Here is a 21145-nt window from a genome sequence, read left to right on the forward strand (position 1 = left end):
ACACTTCATCCTAGATTTAATGCATGTAAGATATATTACAAGAGTTATTGTATGATTCATGAATTAATTAAAATAATTTTTAAATGTTGAGATTATTGCAATACTAAAAGTGTTACAGGGAAGCTTGAAGGGTATATCTCACATAAGAATTAGAATCTCTCGGTTCCGATGTAACCTAAACGTAGAGAATTTGGAGAAAAAGTTCCAACCCTAATTTATCAACAAATCAGTCATTAATAATTTAGATTTTAACCTAATTAAACTTTCGATAAGGGTTTAAGGGTTTACTTATCTCGATTCGAACAATTCCCGACTCGATTCGGTGAGCTAAGCCTCAACTCGGCGTAAATATGAAGCTCACACAAAGTTGCACTCGAATATGGCTCACGGACAAGAATGGGTTGCCACAAATTTCTTACAGGGACCACAAATCCTAGTGTGAATAATTTGTAAGTGCTTGTGTTCAAAGAACATATGTAGTTGTCAAATTTCATAGACAAAATACTAGTTAGATCTTCAGTACACTCCAATCCTCTACGGCACCTCATGAAGATTGGCTCAACATTATAAGACTAGAAGACTCGGCATGATTTTAAGTTAAAAATAAATTAAGATCAATGTGTAAGCCAACCATCAGGTTGAATGACCCTATAAAAGACCTTAGGTTAGGTCTTTTTGAAACATGGCATTAAATATTTAAAATGTATAATTTACAATGTAAGTACTTTGAAGTTCGGCCAGCCTAACTAAATTGGGCTAACCTAACTTCAAATTTGGCCAAGTTTTCAGATTCAACAAAATGGAAAATCTGTTGTAAGTACAGTCAATCCAACTTTGGGTTCGGCCAGCCAAACTTAGCATTGGACCAGCCTGAGGCAGCATGGGTGGAAACGGAGCCGCATTGCCGACCGAATTTCCATTGGCATTGTGTTGTATTGCTGGTGGTGTTCGTTCCATTATCAAAGCCACCAGTTGTTGCATGGCTTCAGTCTGGCTAGCCATGTACTGATTAGTGCTCTCGGCTTGAGCACGAAATTGTTCCCCTTGCGCTCTTCTATATTCTTGTACCATCTGAATGCTCATCTGAACATCCCGAAGTACCACTACTACCTCATATGGGAGCACAGTTCAAGACATGGACGGACCCGCTAAGTCTTCAACTAGGTTGTTATTTAGATTTAACGTCTCAGGGGGTGTTAAAACTGGCACGTCCTCGAATGGAGGTGGAGTGGTTGGTTTAAAGGGCTTAACCCCATCAATATGGGTGCTCCTTCTATGCATTATCGGCAATATCATGCTAGTATCTTAGAAACAGGGTTCCACCGGGCATGCCAGAAAATTATTCGTTGTTGTTTCTGCACTAGGTGCACAAATGTGCCAAAACTAGAATTGCGGCTCCAATTCGAACCGAACAACAATGACTCCAAACGCCGAGATAGGCAAACACGTAGTGTGTGGCCAAGATTTAAAGAGATCCATCACCTATTTAGCCACTCACTCAATGTGTAAATTGGATAGGGCGATATTCAAATGGTGGGGTTCGTCCTCTGATAATGGGTTACTCATTTGCTTTCCATATGAAAGGACTTTTCAATGCAAATGAAATGCAATGAGAAAGAAATTCTTGCAGTCGATCATGAGGGACAGCTGAAGAACCTCTTTTCTGAAGGGTAAACTGAGCCCAATGTGCAAGCGCAGACTCGAAGTACAACTAGAATTATTGGCTACTAGGTTACCGCTACATATTACACTAAGGAATGTAAATCAGCAAGCTTGGTTAGTAAAGATTACATTAAGAAATGTAATTTTCTCGACAGGAAAAGTAAAGGATTATACTATGGAATTTAACGAGACTAATAATTGAAAGATAATTGATTTGGTTTGTTTGGGTTGGTATAAGATGCATTTCCTTTGTTGCATTCCCCTTCTATTTATATCTTTGATCCAGTCATTCTAGATCATTCCCACATTTTGACGATTGTCATAACCGCTCTCTACTACTTGAATTCATTTACTTCTCATTTTGCCACATGTCCTATAACTGTTTAGCACCATTGTCTTCTAGAGACTTCCGTACCACCTGTCCCAGTAACTGCTCTAAGCTTCCTTGTTGACTCAACCACATTCAAATCGGTCACCTTAGTAGTGCAGGGCACCACCTGATACGTCCTAGTTCCACTTATTGAAAAATCTCATCCATACATATATGCAAACACCATACGTATTCGTACATAATATCACACGTAACTCCCTCTGATTGATGACAGCAGGGTACGACAGTAATAAAAGCGAACATTAGTAATATATTTTTTATGTACCTTTTCTAGTTTCATTACTATTAGGGACCTATTCAATCGATTGGATCATATAAATATCCCTTCAATACATCATACATGTCATCTAAATATTCCCAAATGACCAAAGCATGAAAGCAATGATCTTTTTTTTAAATGGATTCTATTTGAAGAGTGCAGTTCATGCGCTCACTTGAGTTTTGGAACATTTGATTTTTTTTGGTAATTATATCCTCCTGATAGGGCACATTAGTTGAATAATGGAATGGATAGTGTATATATAAACTCCATTGTGGCCTTACACAAAACTAACGGTGGGTGTCACATACCAACTGCTTCCTATTTTGTGGCTCACCCGAGATGGTGAAATATTTTGTAATGATTGCACATTTTCTTTACATTAACATGGTGACTGATGAAGAAGGTAATTTATAACAAAGTTTATGACAAGCAAACTTACCGTGTGAACAGAAGCTCATGTGCATGCTGGTGTGAGATCCAATCCATCCTTTAGATTGATCTGAACATTTACATGTTCTTTTAGAAAAGAGAATCTGGTCCACTCATTATGTGGGCCATGATATTGGAACCGTGGATGGATTAGAAAATTTCAACAAGCTCTTTGGAGCTATCAATTTGTTTTACTAATAGTAGTCCACCTCAGCATTGGATCAACCTGATTGGTGGATTGGATCGTGCCCAACCTCAGAAGTCAAAGACAATGGATGAATAATTTCACCACTGATCAATCCTCATAATTCAATAGATTTTTTTCATTTATTATTATATTATTTTACTCTTGCTCTGGTGGTAGACTCTCGGGAGTTTTAACACCAAGTCAAAGGTTATGTGTGCGTGAAAAAAATAAAATAAAATAAAATAAAAATTACTCAGACATGGTATGACAGGTAATGGAAATTTGTACATGTCCAACATGAGTAACTTGCAAGTAAGCTATGTAGATGCTACGGATGACAAACCACAGAAAAACACAGCCAGACAATTTCTAACCATACAAATGATGCAAGGATGTGATTAGATGCCCTTTGGGCAGGGCTAAGGCCATTAGGATGGATATATATATATATATATATATATATATATATATATATATATATATATATATATATATATATATATATATATATATATATATATCCATGGAAATGGTTCTATTAGGTCGATCACATGGAAATTTCCCATGAAGTTGAGCTGTGTAGGGCCCACCGTGATGTGTGTCAAACACCAATACCATCAGTGAGATGCACCATTTCAAGTTGGCTCACGTGCTTAAAAATCAAGTCAATCCATTACTTGGGTGGGCCACACCACATATAACAGTTGAGAGGAGTTATCCTCACATTAAAATCTTCATAATTATTTATTGGGTCCATCAAGAAGTGGTTCATAAATCCAGCCCATCCATTGTGTGTACCACTAGGATGAGGGGTCATACGAAGTTTCAGCTGCATCCAAAACTTAGGTGGGCCCCACCAAGTGCTTTTATACATTTTAGGTATGTCTTCACATAGTTTTAGAAGGTATAGAGCACTTGAGTTCCCAAAGGGCCGGACCAGCCCATCAAAACCACGTTGTTGATGTTTGACACACATCAGGGTGAGCCCCACAAAGCCCGATCTCATGGAAAGTTCCCATGAGGCCGACCTCATATCACTGTTTCCCATATATATAGTAATATGAGTAAATGGGGATTTTATTTTACTTACTGTGTATATTACAATTTTATCTTGCAAACCCCGATAAGTTGGGCTAATGAGTTGGTGTACATAGTTCAAACGTCATTGTCCGGGCTTGAATTTTAATTCCAAAACTACCTTGGGCTTGATACTGTAATCCAATCCCGGCCCATTTACAGCCCAAAATGTGGGCTTAGAAATAATGAAAATAATGGTCCAAATTGTACAAGAAATGTCCATTAATCCCATATTTCAGTAGCTCCAAGTCAGATATGATTTTAAGGTTTAACTACTAATCCATGGTAGGTCCCACAATCTCGACCCTTCAATTTGAATCAAGGTTTTTAACAGGTACGTCATCTATGTGCATGTATATGGACCATCGTGCTTTATCAGAGTATCAAATAACTTTTCATTCTAAAAACTAGGGGTGTCAATGGGCCAGGATTTGGCCTGAAAAATCAGAATTTTGAATAAGTCGGGCCCGACGGCCTGGCTCGAAAAAGTTCAAAAATCCGGGCGAACCGTTGACAGCCCTACTAAAAACGCATTCCTACCAGAACCGTTTACGGGATGCGGTCGTCCAAACTCCACATTTCTTACTCAGACATGGTTCAACGCCGTTGCACGGCGTTTGAAGCGCCACCCAAACAGGAAGCGGATTGTCTGTGACCCGGGCACTGAGATACTCCTGGGGCTGTGTCCGGCCTACAGAGATGTCCGTGACATGACAAAGCCTCTCCCTCCATCTTTTTGAAAGACCATCATAGGACAGCCCTCCATCTGTTTTGAAAGACTATCATAGGATAGGATTATAAAAATCAGGAGGATACAAAACTCAGATGAAAACAATACAGTGGAAACAGAAACATCCACCGTTGAAAACTTCCTGTAGCTGACCATGATGCTTATATGCCAGCTTAACCGTTTATAAGGTTATTACCACTCAGATAAACGGTATACACAAATATCATCTCATACAAGCTTATGTTGCCCTTAGTCACTCAATCGCCGCTTTTTCGTGAGGTGTGGCCCACATGAGTTTTAGATCTGTCTTATTTTTAGATTCCTTTCCTATCTCGTGGTCTGGCAAAACAGATAAGCAGATTGGATTTGACACATACATTTCTACGGAGGAAATGGATTGGCTACTTCCAGCCACTAGCATGGTGGCTGGTGGTCAGTGCTGTGTGGGCCTCACCATGATGTATGTTTTTCATCCATGCTGTTCATCCATTTTTACGGATCATTTTAGGGCTTGATCCAAAAATTGATAGAGATGTAAATCTCAGGTGGACCACATCACAGGAAAACAATAGTGATTAGATATCCACCATTAAAATCCTCCTAAGGCCTACTGTACTGTTTATTTGACATCCAATCTGTTAATTAGGTCATTCAGCTTGATCCAAAACTTTTATGACCCCAAAAAAAATTTTAATGGTCGACCTTCAATCAACACTGTTTCTTATACTGTGGTCCATTTGAGATTGGGATATACCTCATTTTTTGTCTCGTACCATAAAATTATCTAGAAAAATAGATGGACAGCATGGATGAAACACATACATCATGGTGGGGCCTGCATAGCACCGAACCACCAGCCATTGGCTGGTTGCGGGGGAGTAGCCAATCCGTTTCCTTCTATGGACCCCACACGGTCCCACAACGGAATATCTATGTGATTGGGGACATTGGCAATTGGCTTTCATCCCATCATGCCCGAATTTAGTGGAAGTGAAATCCGAGTAACCATGGAAGGAAATATTCGAAGGGTTGTCTTGCCCACAATGATATACGTGACAAATCCTCTCCCATCCATCTGTTTTGTAAGACTAAGGGCAAAATTCTAAAAATAAAAATAAGGAGATCCAGAAATCACGCGGGCTATACCATACGAAACCGTGGGGATTGAACGCTTGGGGGTAACAGAAGTCTTGTATCAGTATGATATTTGTTCTTACAATTTATCTAAGTGGTAATAAACTTATGAACGGTTTGGATGGTATATAAACATCATGGTCAGCTCTAGGAAGGTTTCAACGGTGGACATTCTGTTCTCACTGTTTTGTTGGTATGGACCACTTGTTCGTATCTGTGGACCCCACACAGGCCCGGGCATTGGTATATCTATGTGCCCGGGTTCACTGGCAACGTCGCAATCCAATTCCGAATTAAGAAGCCTGTCATCGTACGTGGTACCTGTGGAACTGAAATAGAATAATAGCATTTATTTCGCAGCGCACGTGGCAGAGAAAAATATTAATTTAAACCATCAATCGAGTTGCATTTGCTTATCGGGACTGATATCCGTTAGAAATACACATACGTGAGATTATCCCAGACATCCGATCGGTGGCCTTCTGCCCCGTCCTTGTGATGATAGGCTGTTGCCCGGGAGGCTAGAAGTTCACACCGTAGATATTCTACGTGGCAAAAATCTCACCCATTAAGGAATTTCATCCTTCCAACTTCAACCCACAACTTGATGTGTCTACTGTATATCCACGCCATCCAACCGTTTTGAAAGCTCATTTTAGGGAATGAGCCTAGCAATGAAGCAGATGCAAATCTCAGGTGGACCACACCAAAGGAAACAATGAGGTTGAACATAAAAACTTCTTGAGCCCACCCCACTGCCCACCTTAGGGGGTGTTTGGTACATGAGCTTTAGGGCCCGTTTGGCTCGGCGGATTGGAAGGGATTGGATGGTATTGGAAAGGATTGGAAGTTAAATATCGGAATTGGCCGGCGTGCCGAACAGACTGGGTGATCTGTTCCCAATCTCATGGATCTTAAGACAATCCACTGACAACCTATTATTACCTTTAAATCTCATCCAATCTATCCTAATCAGTTCAAATTTGCCTGGGACATGTTTGGTTCAAGAGATTGGAAGGGATAAGAATGTTAAATTTTGGGATTGGACAAGTATGCCAAACAGTCTTGGTATAACAATCCCAAGATATAGCAATCCCAGGATCTTAAGACAATCCACTGACAACACTATCATTACCTAGAAATCCATGCCATCCACTCTAATACCATTCAATCCCTTCCAATCCACCCGGGCCGTTTGGCCCATGGTACGAGATGGTATTAGGTGGGATGGAATTGCATTCGGTCTATATTAATTCCACTCAATGTTTGGGAAGAATGGAAAGGCTTGGAGTTAGATTAGATGGAATTGCATTGGGTCTCGTGTCAATTCTACTAAATGTTAACAAGTTGTGTAGTCCCACCATAATGCGTGGGCTATATCCACACGGTCAACCCATTTTTCAAGATCATTTTAGAGCATGGGCCAAAAAATCAGGTAGATCTAAAGCTCAAGTGGACCCCACCATAGAAAGCAGCGGGGATTGAATACCTACTATTGATAACTTTTTTGGGGCCGCATAAGTTTTGAATCTGTCTCATTTTTAGGCTCATGCCATAAAATGAGGTTACAAAACAAATGAATAGTTTAGATATAATGCATTTGTTATTCTCAATAATTTCAGATGATGGTGAGTATATCCATTCAATGTACAACTGTATTACAAACATAACATGAAATTAAGTTTATCCCATGGTACGAGGGGACAATCCCTGCCATATATGTAATAGTTACGTTTTTTTAATCCCATCCCACCTAATCCGACCCAATACCATGCGCCAAGCACCCCCAATATCCATTCAATGCAGCACCGTATTACAAACATAGTGGATCACGTGGAATAGAACTGCTATGAAGTTTAATAATTATCCATGTCAGGGACTGTTGGTAGATTAAAGATCACTAAATGTCGTTTCATTGATTGGGAAATATGTTGCAGCATTATGATACAGGGGATATATATTGGGATGTTAAGGGAGTTTTTGGAAGCTAATGGTATAGAGTGCCATTCTGTAGTGTGTTTGCGTCAACAACTTCTATGGCCCCACCATGGTGCATGTGTTATATCTACACCGTCTATTCATTTGGCGAGATCACTGTAGGTCATGAGGTTAAAAAAAATGAAGTAAGCTCAAGTAAACTACACCACAAAGAATAGTGGGAACAATTATTTATACCACTGGAACCTTAATAAGGCTCACCATGATGTTTATTTGTCATCCAACCTGTACATGAGGTCACTTAGACATGGAGGAAGGGAAAAAAATAAATATCATATTGGTCCAAACCTTATGTGGGCCTTAATACGTTTTCAATGGTAAACGTCCGTTCCCTATTGCCTTTTGTGGTGTGGTCCACTTAAGCATAGATAAATGTATATACTGTGTGGATATATATAATACATTCATTATGGTGGCACACCACCCACTGCATCCACAAAAAATTCTCTACCTATGTCCATCACTGGATGTGACAGTGGATGTTGCAGATGTAAAATGAATATACATACTCATCTTAAATCATATATGCATAATCTCCAAAGTTACAATTTGTCATTGATCGACTCTCCCAACCAAACACAGCCATATGTTTGAAATGTGGGATTAAAAAGTATATCCTATGTAACCCATTCTAATACCATATGCCAAACTGGCTCTTAAGGACTGTTTGGCCAGCCGTGGTAGATGGTATCAATCCCATCTGACCGATGGTGTTCGGTTGTTTGGAAGAAGGCCAAATACGTACCTTGATGAAAATTATTTTCAGTTTCATGCCTAAACCGTGGGATTTTGCTATCCTTCTCCTAGGTTTTCCAAATCCCACCCCGACGGTTGCAGCGGAAGGGTGGGGCCTCCACTTATGGGTCCCAACATGATGCATATGTTTCATCCAAGCCGTCCATCCGATTCTTTACACTAGTTTAGCCTTCAAAACTAAAAATAAAGTCGATACTCATCTCAAGTGACCCACAGCATGAGGTACTTAAGTACTGAAAAGCTCCAGCGTCAACGACTCTTTCCGTTGCATGGGTAGAGTTTTGGAGTGGGTTTCCACTCGTAAAACTCATCATGAGGTATTCGTTAGATCCACACCATCTACCTCTTTATCCCGGTCATTTAACCCCTGAGACCAAAAATTAGTTTGATCGAACTATCTGGTGGACCATACTACAGGTGACAATGGGTTGAGAACACCCCCTCACATCAAAGCTGTAGTCAGTGTTGAATGATGTTTATCTACAGATCCAACCTGTACATAAGTTAACACAGAAACTAAAGAAGGGAAAAAACAAAGATATGCATGATTGAAAACTTTTGTGGCCCTTAAAAGTTTTTAATGGTGGGCGTGACTCTCTCCACTGTTCTTGTGTAGTCTACTCGAGATTTAGATTGGACTCATTCTTTGGATAATGTCCTAAAATGAACTCTCCACATGGATGGTGTTTGTGGATACAAAACATACATCATGAGGGGACCCACAGAACTTGGCAACGATACTTACGTGGCGAGTACCACGACTAATTGCTCCGTAGCTAATCCACGGCCCTTCCGCACCGTCCTCTACAAAACACACCCACTATACAACTTTATCATTACACCGTACATTCATGTGTTCCCAAATAAGATTAGGTGACATCCTCGTATTTCCAAATTCACTGCAAATCTACGAGAATCACTGACGGTATGTATAATGATATTAATTATACGTAATTTCATCCCATCTAATCCACTCTAATACAACTGGCCAAACAAGCTCTTAATGCTTATTTGCTATCTAATCTATTGATAATGTCATAAGGACCCGAATGAAGGTAAAAATAATATAAGTAAACTTTTTATATATAATCAGCCGGATCCAAAACTTTTGTGGGTTACAATAAGTTTTTAACAGTCAACCACCACTGTTTCATGTGGTATGGTTCACTTGAGATTTTAATCAGTGTCATTTCTCCGAACATGCTTTAAAATGAGCCAGCAAAACGGATGGACGGAGTGGGATACAATACATACATTAGGGTGGGCCCCACGTACAGTGCCGCACCGTATCGGATGAGGACAGGGCCGCACCGAATCTGCTCCCTTATTGGCAGGCAAGGACAATCATACACTATGTCGTTGTGTAACACCTGTCGTCGGATGACAGCACTCGTTTAGTGGGGGCCAAACGTTGAGTCCGTACTTCTGTCGCGCCAACTCATTGCCAGCCCAAAACACGGGCAGATCCCAAGCCCAGGTGGGCCACACCACAGGGAACAGTGGGGTGGGGAGTCCACCATCGAAACCTTCCTATGGCCACCGTGTCTTTTCATATGCTATCTCAACCGTTAAAGGGCTGAAACAGTATAGTAAAGAGGCATCTCAAAAATCATCTCCGCCCAAAACTTAGCTGGGCCACACCTAATGAATTTACAGGTTTCAGGTGTGGCTCACCCGAGATTTGGATGGAGCTGATCATTCTGCATGCAATGAACATGAGATGGCGAACGAATGGAGGGAGTGGATGTTACGTAAACAATGGAAGCTTTGTAGGGCCGTAGAAGTTTTGTATTAGGATGATATTTGTGAATACCGTTTATCTGAATGGTAATATCCCCATGAACGGCTTGGATAGCATACAAACAGCATGGTCAGGTACAGGAAGGTTTCAACGGTGAACGTTTTCGTTCCCACTTTTTCGTGTGGTGTGGTCCACATGAGATTTTTATCTTTCCGATTTTTAGATTCTTGTACTACTATAGTCTTCAAAACTGATGGACGGTATGGATTTGCCACGGAAATCTCTGTGGGCTCCACACAGCTTCGACTACAGCAACTTCATGTGCCCTGGGCACAGGCAATCCGTGTCCGCACGTGATAAATTGACGAGAAATTTCTAACTGTAGACCCCACCTTTTACCCACCGTCTTTTTAAACGGTTCCCAAACTTTACTTTCCCAAACGATGATATTCTGTACGGACACACTATTTTCAAATGAAAGTACCCTTGCATTCAACCATTGGCTACGGATTGTAACCGTACATGTTAGTAGCGTAGATCTACAGGAATCTATGCATAGGCTTGCGTTTGCCAAAGCTACCCAATAAATGGCTACGGTTATAATCCGCAGCAATATGTCTACAAAATGGGCATGCTAAATGCAAGAGTATTTTCATCTGAAAATAGTGTGTATATACATAATGGTTTAATTTAGGAAAGTAAAGTTTGGGAGAGTTTGGAAAAGACGGTGGGTAAAAGGTGGAGTTCAGGGTCGGAAATTTCTCACCCCTATGCGAGAAACTTGAGAAAAAACATTGATGCTCTGGTAGCAGTGATAAATCTATACACATTTATAATATAAGAGGCACAAATGAAAATATATTATCTCAATCTAAATTGTCCAGATCGACTAAAATACTATTTATTGGACTTAATAGCAAATATGGACCACTTAAATTACCCTATCTGTGATCAATGGATATGTAATCTTTAAAGTTTCCTAATCAAATGATTGTCGTATATTAATCCATTTTAATTAAAATAACTAATAAATATTTTAAATAAAGATATTTTTATATATTTCTAAATTTTTCCACTATTTGAATGGTTTGATTCATATAAGTATGTGCAACATCTAATGGTTCATGTGCATGCGTATGAATATCCATACTCTTTCGCTCTACGCGTCTCGATCGTTTCATTCCTGAACTAAACGAGAAATTGACCACTGTAGACGCTACCTTTTACCTTGCGTCTTTTTATAACGCTCCCAAACTTTACTTTCCCAATGTAAGTCATTCTGTACAGACACACTATTTACAAACGAAAGTACCCTTGCTTCACAACCTATAGCTATAGGTTATAACCGTAGCTATAGGTATTTAACCACCTTGAATGCAAGGGTATTTTTGTCTAAAAATAGTGTGTCTGTACAAAATGGCTTAAAGTTTTGGGGCGTTATAAAAAGACACTGGGTAAAAGGTGGCGTTTACAGTGGTCAATTTCTCTGAACTAAACCTGTAGCGTTAAAGTGTCCTCGCTTCCAAAACATGTACATGGTCGCTCTCAGCACACGTGTCACAATAAAGTGCATTTATACAAGATCTGGTCCATTGATCGAGTTCATACCATCGTATACATTGCATGAACCGTAATTTATTCTAGACCAACAAATTTTAGTAGTTTAATGTAGATCGTTCGTACTTCCTTCATCCTCCATCTTGCACGTACAAGAGTCGTCCACATGAAAAGTAAACCTTTGCTGCTTTTACAATGAGTATACGTAGTCTAACCAACCTGATGAGTGGACTGGATCTAGTTCATTTATCACAATTTGCACATGTGTCCATGTAACATCCCGAAAAATTTTATGCATAGACCCGAGCACCACCTCAATCAGGATTCACTTGGGACTGAATCCTTTAGAAGTTAAATGTGAATTAACTAGCGCTAAACTAGATTGCCTGTGAGATTAGCACCAATCACTTTAAATTGATCTGCAAGACCCAAAACCTGTAGAATCGTTAGCGCTATGTTATCCTGAAATCTAGGATTCAACACTAAATCCAGTTGCTCTCGGGAGTACTTGAAAACTTTGTATCGGACCTGGACCGCGCGTCGAAAGTCCGATAGCGATGATCTTAGACAATTATGAGTACCTTGTTGGGCTTGACACTCACCTCAAAAATCAAGTCCAGATGATGTCCTGAGACAATTTGCTTGAGTCCGGAGTAAAGAGTGTGAGAAAGGTGAAATTATTTAGAAATTAAATATGAATTTAAGAAATCTGAGTCGTGTCGCTTGTGTGTCAATTTTAAGCATTCTGACCGTCAGAATCTAACCTAAATATACCCTCGAATTTGGGAAGATGGCCCAGACATGTCAAAGTGTCAGTGGACCTGATCGAGTTTCGGTGACCGTTGAATTGAAACTGGTCTGCCACGACTGATCTGTAAATCCGATCGGTACAAAAACTCAGCCTGACCTAGATCCATGGTCAGGGAGCTTAAGTCCGACCACACGTGGAAAAGGGACCACCAGAAGTGCTCCGTTGGACCGAAATAGACCCGATTTGGTTATAACCTAAGTATACCTTGGCCCTGGGGCTATTTTCATCAATATTAGGCCTATATAAAGACCTTAAACCCTTACTCTCAACTCCATACGAATTTTTCAAACCCTAGCTAAGAGAGAGAGAGGAAAAGAGAGAAAGTGAGAGAGAAGTTGGTGAATCATCTTGAGATTCTTCCCTGTTACTCTGCATACCTAAACCATCGCATCTGAATCGTTATTCCGGTGATTCTAAGTTCATTCTTGGGTAAGTCAATCAAACCCTAACTTGTTTTGGAGCTTAGAATAGTCTAAGTGTTGATGTAGCTCATTTAATTCATGCCTTAGGTTATCTAGTCGCCATTAACGAAGACTTATCATCTGAATCAAATCTGTTGCGCACTTTCTGGTTTAAGGTGCGGACTGTATTCGTATAAGTTATGGTTTTCAAGGCTTTCAATGTCGGTTAATGGTTTATTATTGTTGTGAGTGCAATTTCACATGCCAAATGTGATGTTTGTATTGCGTTTCTGATATATATTAACTATATTGAGATTTGTGTATTCCATGTATATGTAGAAAGTATTGTATACGTATGAAATATGAGCATGTGGTTTCCATGATTAATTGTCGCATGTTTGTGCTAGTTGTATGTATAACAACTCCTTGGCGAAAGGATTTGTCCTAATGTGAGCTATCACCAACATACGTCATGTATATTGGAATATGTAGCCTAAGTGTTTGTAGAAATGTCTGAATGAATAAGTGTGTCATATATTGTACTTTTTATGGGCGTTGAGAAGAGATTCTCAACTATGTTAATGATGTGAATGATTTCCTCCATGCAATTTACATTCTTTGTCTGCTTAACTTAGATGCTACTTACGTGTGAATTCATGTTAAGTTGATATTCATCAAATGCTCACATGCTGTATGATTAGAATTGTTGATCCATTACTGTTCTGAATTGCTGGTATGAATATCTGTTATACTTGAATGTGTTTGGGACTACAGAATAGTCCAGAGAATCAGTAACAAACCTTGAGTTCGTGGCCGAGGTTGTTCTGCCACGTAGGACGTCTTTGACAAACCCGAGTCGTATTAGGGTTGTCGGCAGTAGTTTAGCCACGTGGAGTGCTTACGTACTTCATGTCATTCAACTCAACGTGCGCTCGTGCTAATCAAGCTCGTCAAGTAACCCGATTGTCCCGGTGGATGTTCACTATGTATGGACGCTATTGTTTGAATGTAGGGTACCAACTTACCAGTGCAATCCCGTTAACTATGGTACCTTGATCCGCTAAGACTCATGAGCCGGGCATGGTGGTATGGGACACCGTGGTTGAGCTGTCGGCCTATGCTGGGGTGACGAGCCTCCCCGTAGTGACCAGTGAGCAATTCAGACTCGTGAGCCAATTATGGTAGTATAGGACACTATATTCGTGCCGTCAGCCTACATTGATTGGTGGCGAGCCCTTTGTAGTGACCTCGAGCATACCTTGATACTGCATTGAGGCGACGAGCCTTAGGGTAATAACTAAGGTATGATAGGCATGCATTGATTGGTGACGAGCCCTTTGCAGCGACCTAGAATCACAATATCGTATGAGATTGTCTAGGACTGACGACCCTAGAATGGATCACCGTTTAGGAATTGATATGAGAAAGGTACCTTAGCTTCCCAATCTTACTGTGTGAAAAGGACTAATAACAACTTAGTAATCATGTTCATGCACCGCATTGCATGTGCCTTGGCGTTGTGGAGCACTGCGCGAGTTTGTCATGCATACCGTAAGATAAAGATGCTGAGGGAGTGCAGGCGAGGGCATGCATCATTTCTACATTCATCCTTGCATTAATAAGAGTAATTAGGACATGTTTGATTGTATTGCCTTATCATTACTGCTTGATTGAATTGATATTATGTTAACTTTTACTGTATAGTTCCACTGAGTTGATCACTCACTCCCACATTCTGGGACGGTGTTTCAACACCAACCAGACTCTGTCTTAGATGCAGATGATGATGCGACCCCCGAGGCAGAGCAGGAGTATGAGGATGACGAGGACGCGTTTTCCTTTATACAGTTCTCAGGCGGGTTCATCTGAGCCGTGTCCTAAGCTATGGGAATTCAGGGTTTATTTTGTAATGGATGATTTCATGGCCCACTTGAATCACAGGTGTTGCTACCAATTCAATCAAACAAGGCCACTCATATAAGCAAGAGTTTGAATTGGTTGTTTGTGTGATGGTAAGATGTGTGAGTGTGCCAGTATGCTCAACTCAGAGATTTTTATTAAATTGCCGGTGTCCCCAACATCGAGATGAATAGATTGGAGATTGGACCAAGATCTAGTTATATACTCAACTACCAATTTGCGCTCCGTTCAAGTGATTTGTGAAAGGGTAGGTGTTAGCCTTTTCAAATAAGTTATTTTTGCCTTGTGATAATAGACGTGAGTCTAAAACCTTAAGGACTTCTTTCACCGATCTTTAGGTTTGTATGCCTATCAAATGAATAAGAATATATAAATAAATAAAATTATGCTAAACAATGTTGCCTTTATTGATATTTAAAATATATGATACATTACAATTGATAAAGTAATAATCAACAAGAAACATAAATGAAACAAAATAAAGATAAATATCTTATTCGTCTATTGGAACGAACGATCAATGCAGGTGGTCAGGAGGATGTGATCGGTGAATAAACAAATCAAAAGTCCGTTGAACATGATCATATAACTTAAGGTTGGGGATATTTACTCATACTCCTAAAGATTTGTAGCAGGAGCACTATCTAGGAAAAAACTATGTTAAGGAAAGATAAATGTGTTTTGCATGAGGCCTTGATCTCTTCTTCATGTGCTCCTCTTATAACTTATTGAGGCGGTGAAACTCCTCATCGGGCTTCCTTGTTGTTTCTAGATCCTTTGCGCTTATGTCACAGTTCTTATAACATCTTGTAAAATTCCGTACAAAAACCCTATTATGTCCACAAGTGGAACTGTCAGAGGGCCATATTAGCCCAATTAAATGCCCTAATTATATTAAGATTGACAAATTTAGAATACTTAGAGTCAAATACATGTTTTCGCTAATCATGATGGGTAAGGTCATGAATTTAACTAGTCCAAACACTAGTTGACACCCATGGGAAATTTCATTGTCTAACTCATTCCAAAAAATGCAATGATTAACCGAATTAGGTATAAGTCGCACGTTCGTGGTCTGCTAAACTTCAAACTATAGGAAAACATCCATTTGGTCGAGCTTGATGTCCATCACGGATACCGAGCTAAGATGGTGTCTACGATTGTTAAACTTTGACCTGCAAGTCGGGTGCATGAAATGTGTGAGTGCCTTATGTGATAACCTATACTTAAGTGAAATGATCACCCTTCGCTCTTGCTGAAGTTGTAACTTTTGGAACATTAGATGGTGATCAAATTTACGACATCAATCTAGATTATTATCCCACACACATTGTTGAGGGTTAAATATTGCATATTAGACCCCATTGATTGCATGGATTTACGATTATGTTATTGCTTAACGGCTTAAATTAATCGTGTTTGTAATGCAGGGTGTGTTTAAGAGCCTGAACTGAAAAGAGAGCCTAAAGTATGGATTTAATGCTCTGATGACACTAAAGGCAAGGGACGGACTCCAGGGGACCAAGATCGACAGAATTACACGCCAGGGATCTGCGAAAATCGAGAAACTGAAGCTCAAGCGGCCTGAAAGTCAGCCAGAATGCAAGATTACAGGGTTCTCACCATCTATTTAGCTTGAAACTTTATACATGGCTCGAGGACCAAAAACTAACCGTACATATCAAATTTCAGTCATTGAATCCTTCTAGAAGTGGCCCAACGGATAGATCAACCCATAAATCAGTGATTTGAGGCCCGCCTGGTATCTGGAAATGCGTCAATTTTGGTTTCAACCCCTTAAATGAGGTAGCAAAATAGATGGATGGAGCAGATTTCTCTCGAACATCACTATGGACCCCACGTGTGTATTACATGTACACAGGTACATGAGCACGAGAGGTACGCCGTACTAGGGATCCGGTCAAAACTCGGTTTGACCGAGTCCCCTGCTCAAAATAGGAAACCACGTTTCCTGGCGTGAAACAGAGTCTCGGTTGGACTCTTGTGGGCCACCACCATGCGTCGAAGGTCCGATCCAGACCGTCTATCAGAATTCTATAGGTCCACTAGGCCTGACCTAGGTGGAATTTTTCTAGAAAGCAGCGTGTAGCGGATTTCGACCGTCGAAACTCAGGATAGACGGCGGAATACAATATCCAGTGGGCCACACAAGAACTTACCAAAACCACTCATTCCTGACTGAATTTTCATGAGGATTTCAATGGTCGGTATGGATTTCTCATAAAACATCACTATGGGGCCTACCGATCACGTTAGCAGGTCTGCGTGAGCCTTACGCGCATCCGAAAAATCTGAAATTTTCGGATGGCTGTAGGCCACCGTCCTTGACCGGATGAATGATCTGAGCCATTCATGTGGAGCCCAGGCCAGTCTTGACCCCAACCATGGAAGCAACGTTAGAGTTTGGGACGATCTTTGGCCCCAAAACTCAGTCCAAACGCAAGTCAATGCGTTGTGCTTCTGCTGCGAAAGGTGTTGCGCACGCTGCCGTGCTTAAAGAGAACTAGAGCATTCTCCAGCCACGGGTGGGAGGACTGATAAAAGGGAGATCCAGGAGGAGGAAAAAGGAAGAAAAAGGGTTTTTTGGAGGCTGGACGTGAGGCTGGAATAGGAATTGAGATCTGATTTTTCTTTTCTTCTTGTTCTTTTCTTTCTCTTTTTATTTTTATTTTTATTTGCTTTGTTTAAAGGGTTCAGCCAATCATGGTCGGCTAAACCTCTTAGCTAGGGCTAAGAGGTGAAGCCTGTAGCGAGATGGGAGATTCTATTTTGTGCTTTTAATTTAAATGCATGAACTGAATTTGTTTTTTTGATTATGAAAGGAATGTTTTTAGTCTTTAATAGTCTGTTGTGACTGAAATTACAATAGGGTCTGCAATGGCTTTGAATATTTCCTTTTTTCCTTTTGATGTTATGACGTCAGGAAGCTCTGTTGTTCATCATCGTCTCCTGGGCATGGTAGGATGATGGTACTCTTCCTGACATTCATACATCACTCAGATTGGTTGTGAATTGGTTTGATTTTGTTGTTTGCTTTGTCTCATGGGCATGGTTTTGTGATGGAATCCACTCTAATTTACACCCGTCTGATCTCATGAAAACTAGATCAAGTAAGTTCAGTTTAATTTCCATAATTCTTGATGCAGGCATAAGATCTCCCTGATCTCCACAAGTGGATCCTCTGAATCCCTAGTTTCCTTCCTCTGAATTCCTTAAGTTTTAGATAATTATTCCACAATTATTCCGTAAATTTTATTTGGTTTAGATCACATCTTAGTCTAGTTCTAGTTCTACTTAGTTTCAAATAACGTACAGGTATCAGTCCCTTGGGATTCGACCTCGGTCTTACCGAGTTTATTACTACATCACAACCCTATACTTGGGGAGTGAACAAGTTTTTGGCGCCGTTGCCGGGGACTGACGGTTACATTTTTTCGAAATTAATTAGTTTTAGAATTAGGTTAGGATTAGGATTTTACTAACTTTAGGTTAAAGGTTTCTATTTTATTTTATTTTTAGAAACTAACCTGTTTTCCTGTTTTGTAGGTTGGTAAATTCTTTCTTAATTTCCTCCTTGCTATTTCTAGATTAGGATTATTTTTTTAGCAAGTTTCTAATTCTAAACTCTTTTAGACTCTAATTTTGTTTCTTATTTTATTTTTAGGAATAATCACTTTCTTTTATTAGACTCTCTATTTCTAGAATCTCACTTATTTTGTTTTGTTTTACAGGTTTTAACTTAAGGACTCCAATTTGGTAACTTCTTTCCAACCCACTCTTTCTTTCTAGATTTCTTATTTTCTTTCTTAGGATTAGGTTTAGAATTTGATTGAGGGCTACGAGTGTTTCATGCCCAAGTGGGCCCGTGACAACACTCAACATCTCGTGACTGAAGGAGGATTGGTTGAGGGGTTGACTATCCATCGTAGGACTAGACACCACTCGAAATCCCCTGAGTTAATTGAAGTTATGGCTGAAGACCAACCTCCTCTACTTCCACCCAGGGTGGAGGATACCCAAGATGAGAATGAGGTGCATCAGGCACCCCCGCCTCATACCTTACGAGATTATCTACAACTGGCGGGAGTGAGTACGCCCTCATGCATGATTTTTCCTGAAAACACAGGACAAATGGACATCAAGCCAGGAGTTATCCAACTCCTTCCCAAATTCCATGGACTTGAATCAGAAAGTCCATATTTACATTTGAAAGAGTTCGATGAGATTATAGATACATTATGTTTTCCTAATGTATCTGAGGATACAATCAGGCTGAAACTCTTTCCTTTTTCCTTAAAAAAGAAAGCTAAGATGTGGTTACATTCATTGCGTCCTAGATCCATTGGCACATGGAACGACATGCAGAGGGAATTCATAAAAAATTCTTCCCACATCATAAAACGATTACCCTCAGAAAAGCAATCATGAACTTTGCCCAAAAGGAATATGAAACATTCTTCCAATGTTGGGAAAGGTTCAAAGATTTGGTCAGTTCATACCCACAACACGGATTTGAAATGTGGCACATTACAAATTTTTTCTATGATGGACTGACATCTTCCATGCGCCAAATGGTCGAGACAATGTGTAATGGAGAGTTCATTAATAAAGATGTTGACGAGGTATGGGATTACCTCGATAGTCTTGCTGAAAAAACACAATCATGGGATTATTACCCAAAGTCGAACACCACGTCTAGGCCGACTCAATTAAAGGAGAAAGGTGGATTATATCTCTTGAAAGAAGAGGATGATCTCAAGTGTAAAGTGACTACGCTCATAAGGAAAGTTGAGGCCATGGAAGGAAAGAAAGATAAGGTTAATGAAATTGTTTGCGGCATCTGTGATTGCAACATTCATACAACTGAAAATTGTCCTACAATACCTGCCTTTCGAGGAGTGTTGAATGAACAAGCCAATGCCGTAAATAACTATCAAAGACCTTTTACTGGACCTAACTCCAATACGTACAATCCTGGTTGAAAAAATCATCCAAACTTTAGTTGGAGGAATGGACAAACGGCTACCCCTCAAGGTTTCTTCAATCAAAATCCAAATCAAGTGAAACCTCAAGAGGAACCGATTCAAAATTCCATACAAGAGCTGGCTCAGGCAATGCGGGGAATTACAGATTTTATGCAAAAGATAGATTCTCGTATGACGATTATAGAAAAGGAGATGCTTCCTGCACAACCTCTCCCCAATCCTAAACCGCAGTATGAGATTAGTGATCCCAGCTCTTCAAATCAGATGGGGCACGCTAAATCCATCACCACTCTTAGGAGTGGAAAGATTATTGATAAAACTCTTCCGGTTAGGCCCGAAAAGCCTCAAGAACCAGAAGAGGACAACAATGATGGATCTAGTGATGCCCTACAAAAATTAGAACCGGAACTTCTAGAGAAGCCAGTTGCTCTGTTCTCCCAACGGTTGGTTTCACCAAAACCTCTCTCTAACTCTCAGGATATCCTAGAGGTGTTGAAACAAGTGAAAGTCAACATTCCTCTACTTGATGTCGTGAAACAGATACCTTCATATGTCAAATTCCTGAAAGACTTATGCACGACCAAACGACGGCAGAGTATTCAAAAGAATATCTTCTTGACCGAGAAAGTGAGTGCCATCCTAAAGCAAGACGTGCCACAGAAATTCAAGGATCCTGGTAGCCCAACCATATCTTGTGTAATCGGGGACCATCGAATTGATCATGCACTTCTTGACTTAGGAGCGAGCGTCAATCTGATTCCCTACGCAGTATACAAATAGTTAGGGTTGGGTGAATTAAAACCTACCCTAACCACACTACAACTTGTTGATCGCTCTGTTTGTGTACCAAGAGGGATAATTGAGGATGTATTGGTCCAAGTTGATAGATTTTACTACCCTGTAGATTTTATCATCCTGGACACCGAACCCATCAATAACATAAGCACTCAGGTCCCCGTCATTCTTGGCCGCCATTCCTTGCTACTTCAAATGCAATTATCAATTGCAGGAATGGTGTCATGACTATGTCTTTTGGGAATATGATATTGGAGTCAAACATCTTTTTCAATAACGGCAGAAACT

General features: G+C 40.2%; 1 non-coding gene across 1 annotated transcript; it reads right to left on the minus strand.

Annotated features, from left to right (window-relative positions):
• Window positions 1-19483: 19483 nt before the first annotated feature.
• LOC131241698 (small nucleolar RNA R71) lies at window positions 19484-19590 on the minus strand. Its single transcript, XR_009169254.1, has one exon. It is a non-coding gene; the product is annotated as a small nucleolar RNA R71 (small nucleolar RNA).
• Between the last annotated feature and the right edge of the window lie 1555 nt (window positions 19591-21145).

This window comes from Magnolia sinica, chromosome 3 (assembly GCF_029962835.1).
Source record: "Magnolia sinica isolate HGM2019 chromosome 3, MsV1, whole genome shotgun sequence".
In the NCBI taxonomy this organism is placed as follows: domain Eukaryota; kingdom Viridiplantae; phylum Streptophyta; class Magnoliopsida; order Magnoliales; family Magnoliaceae; genus Magnolia; species Magnolia sinica.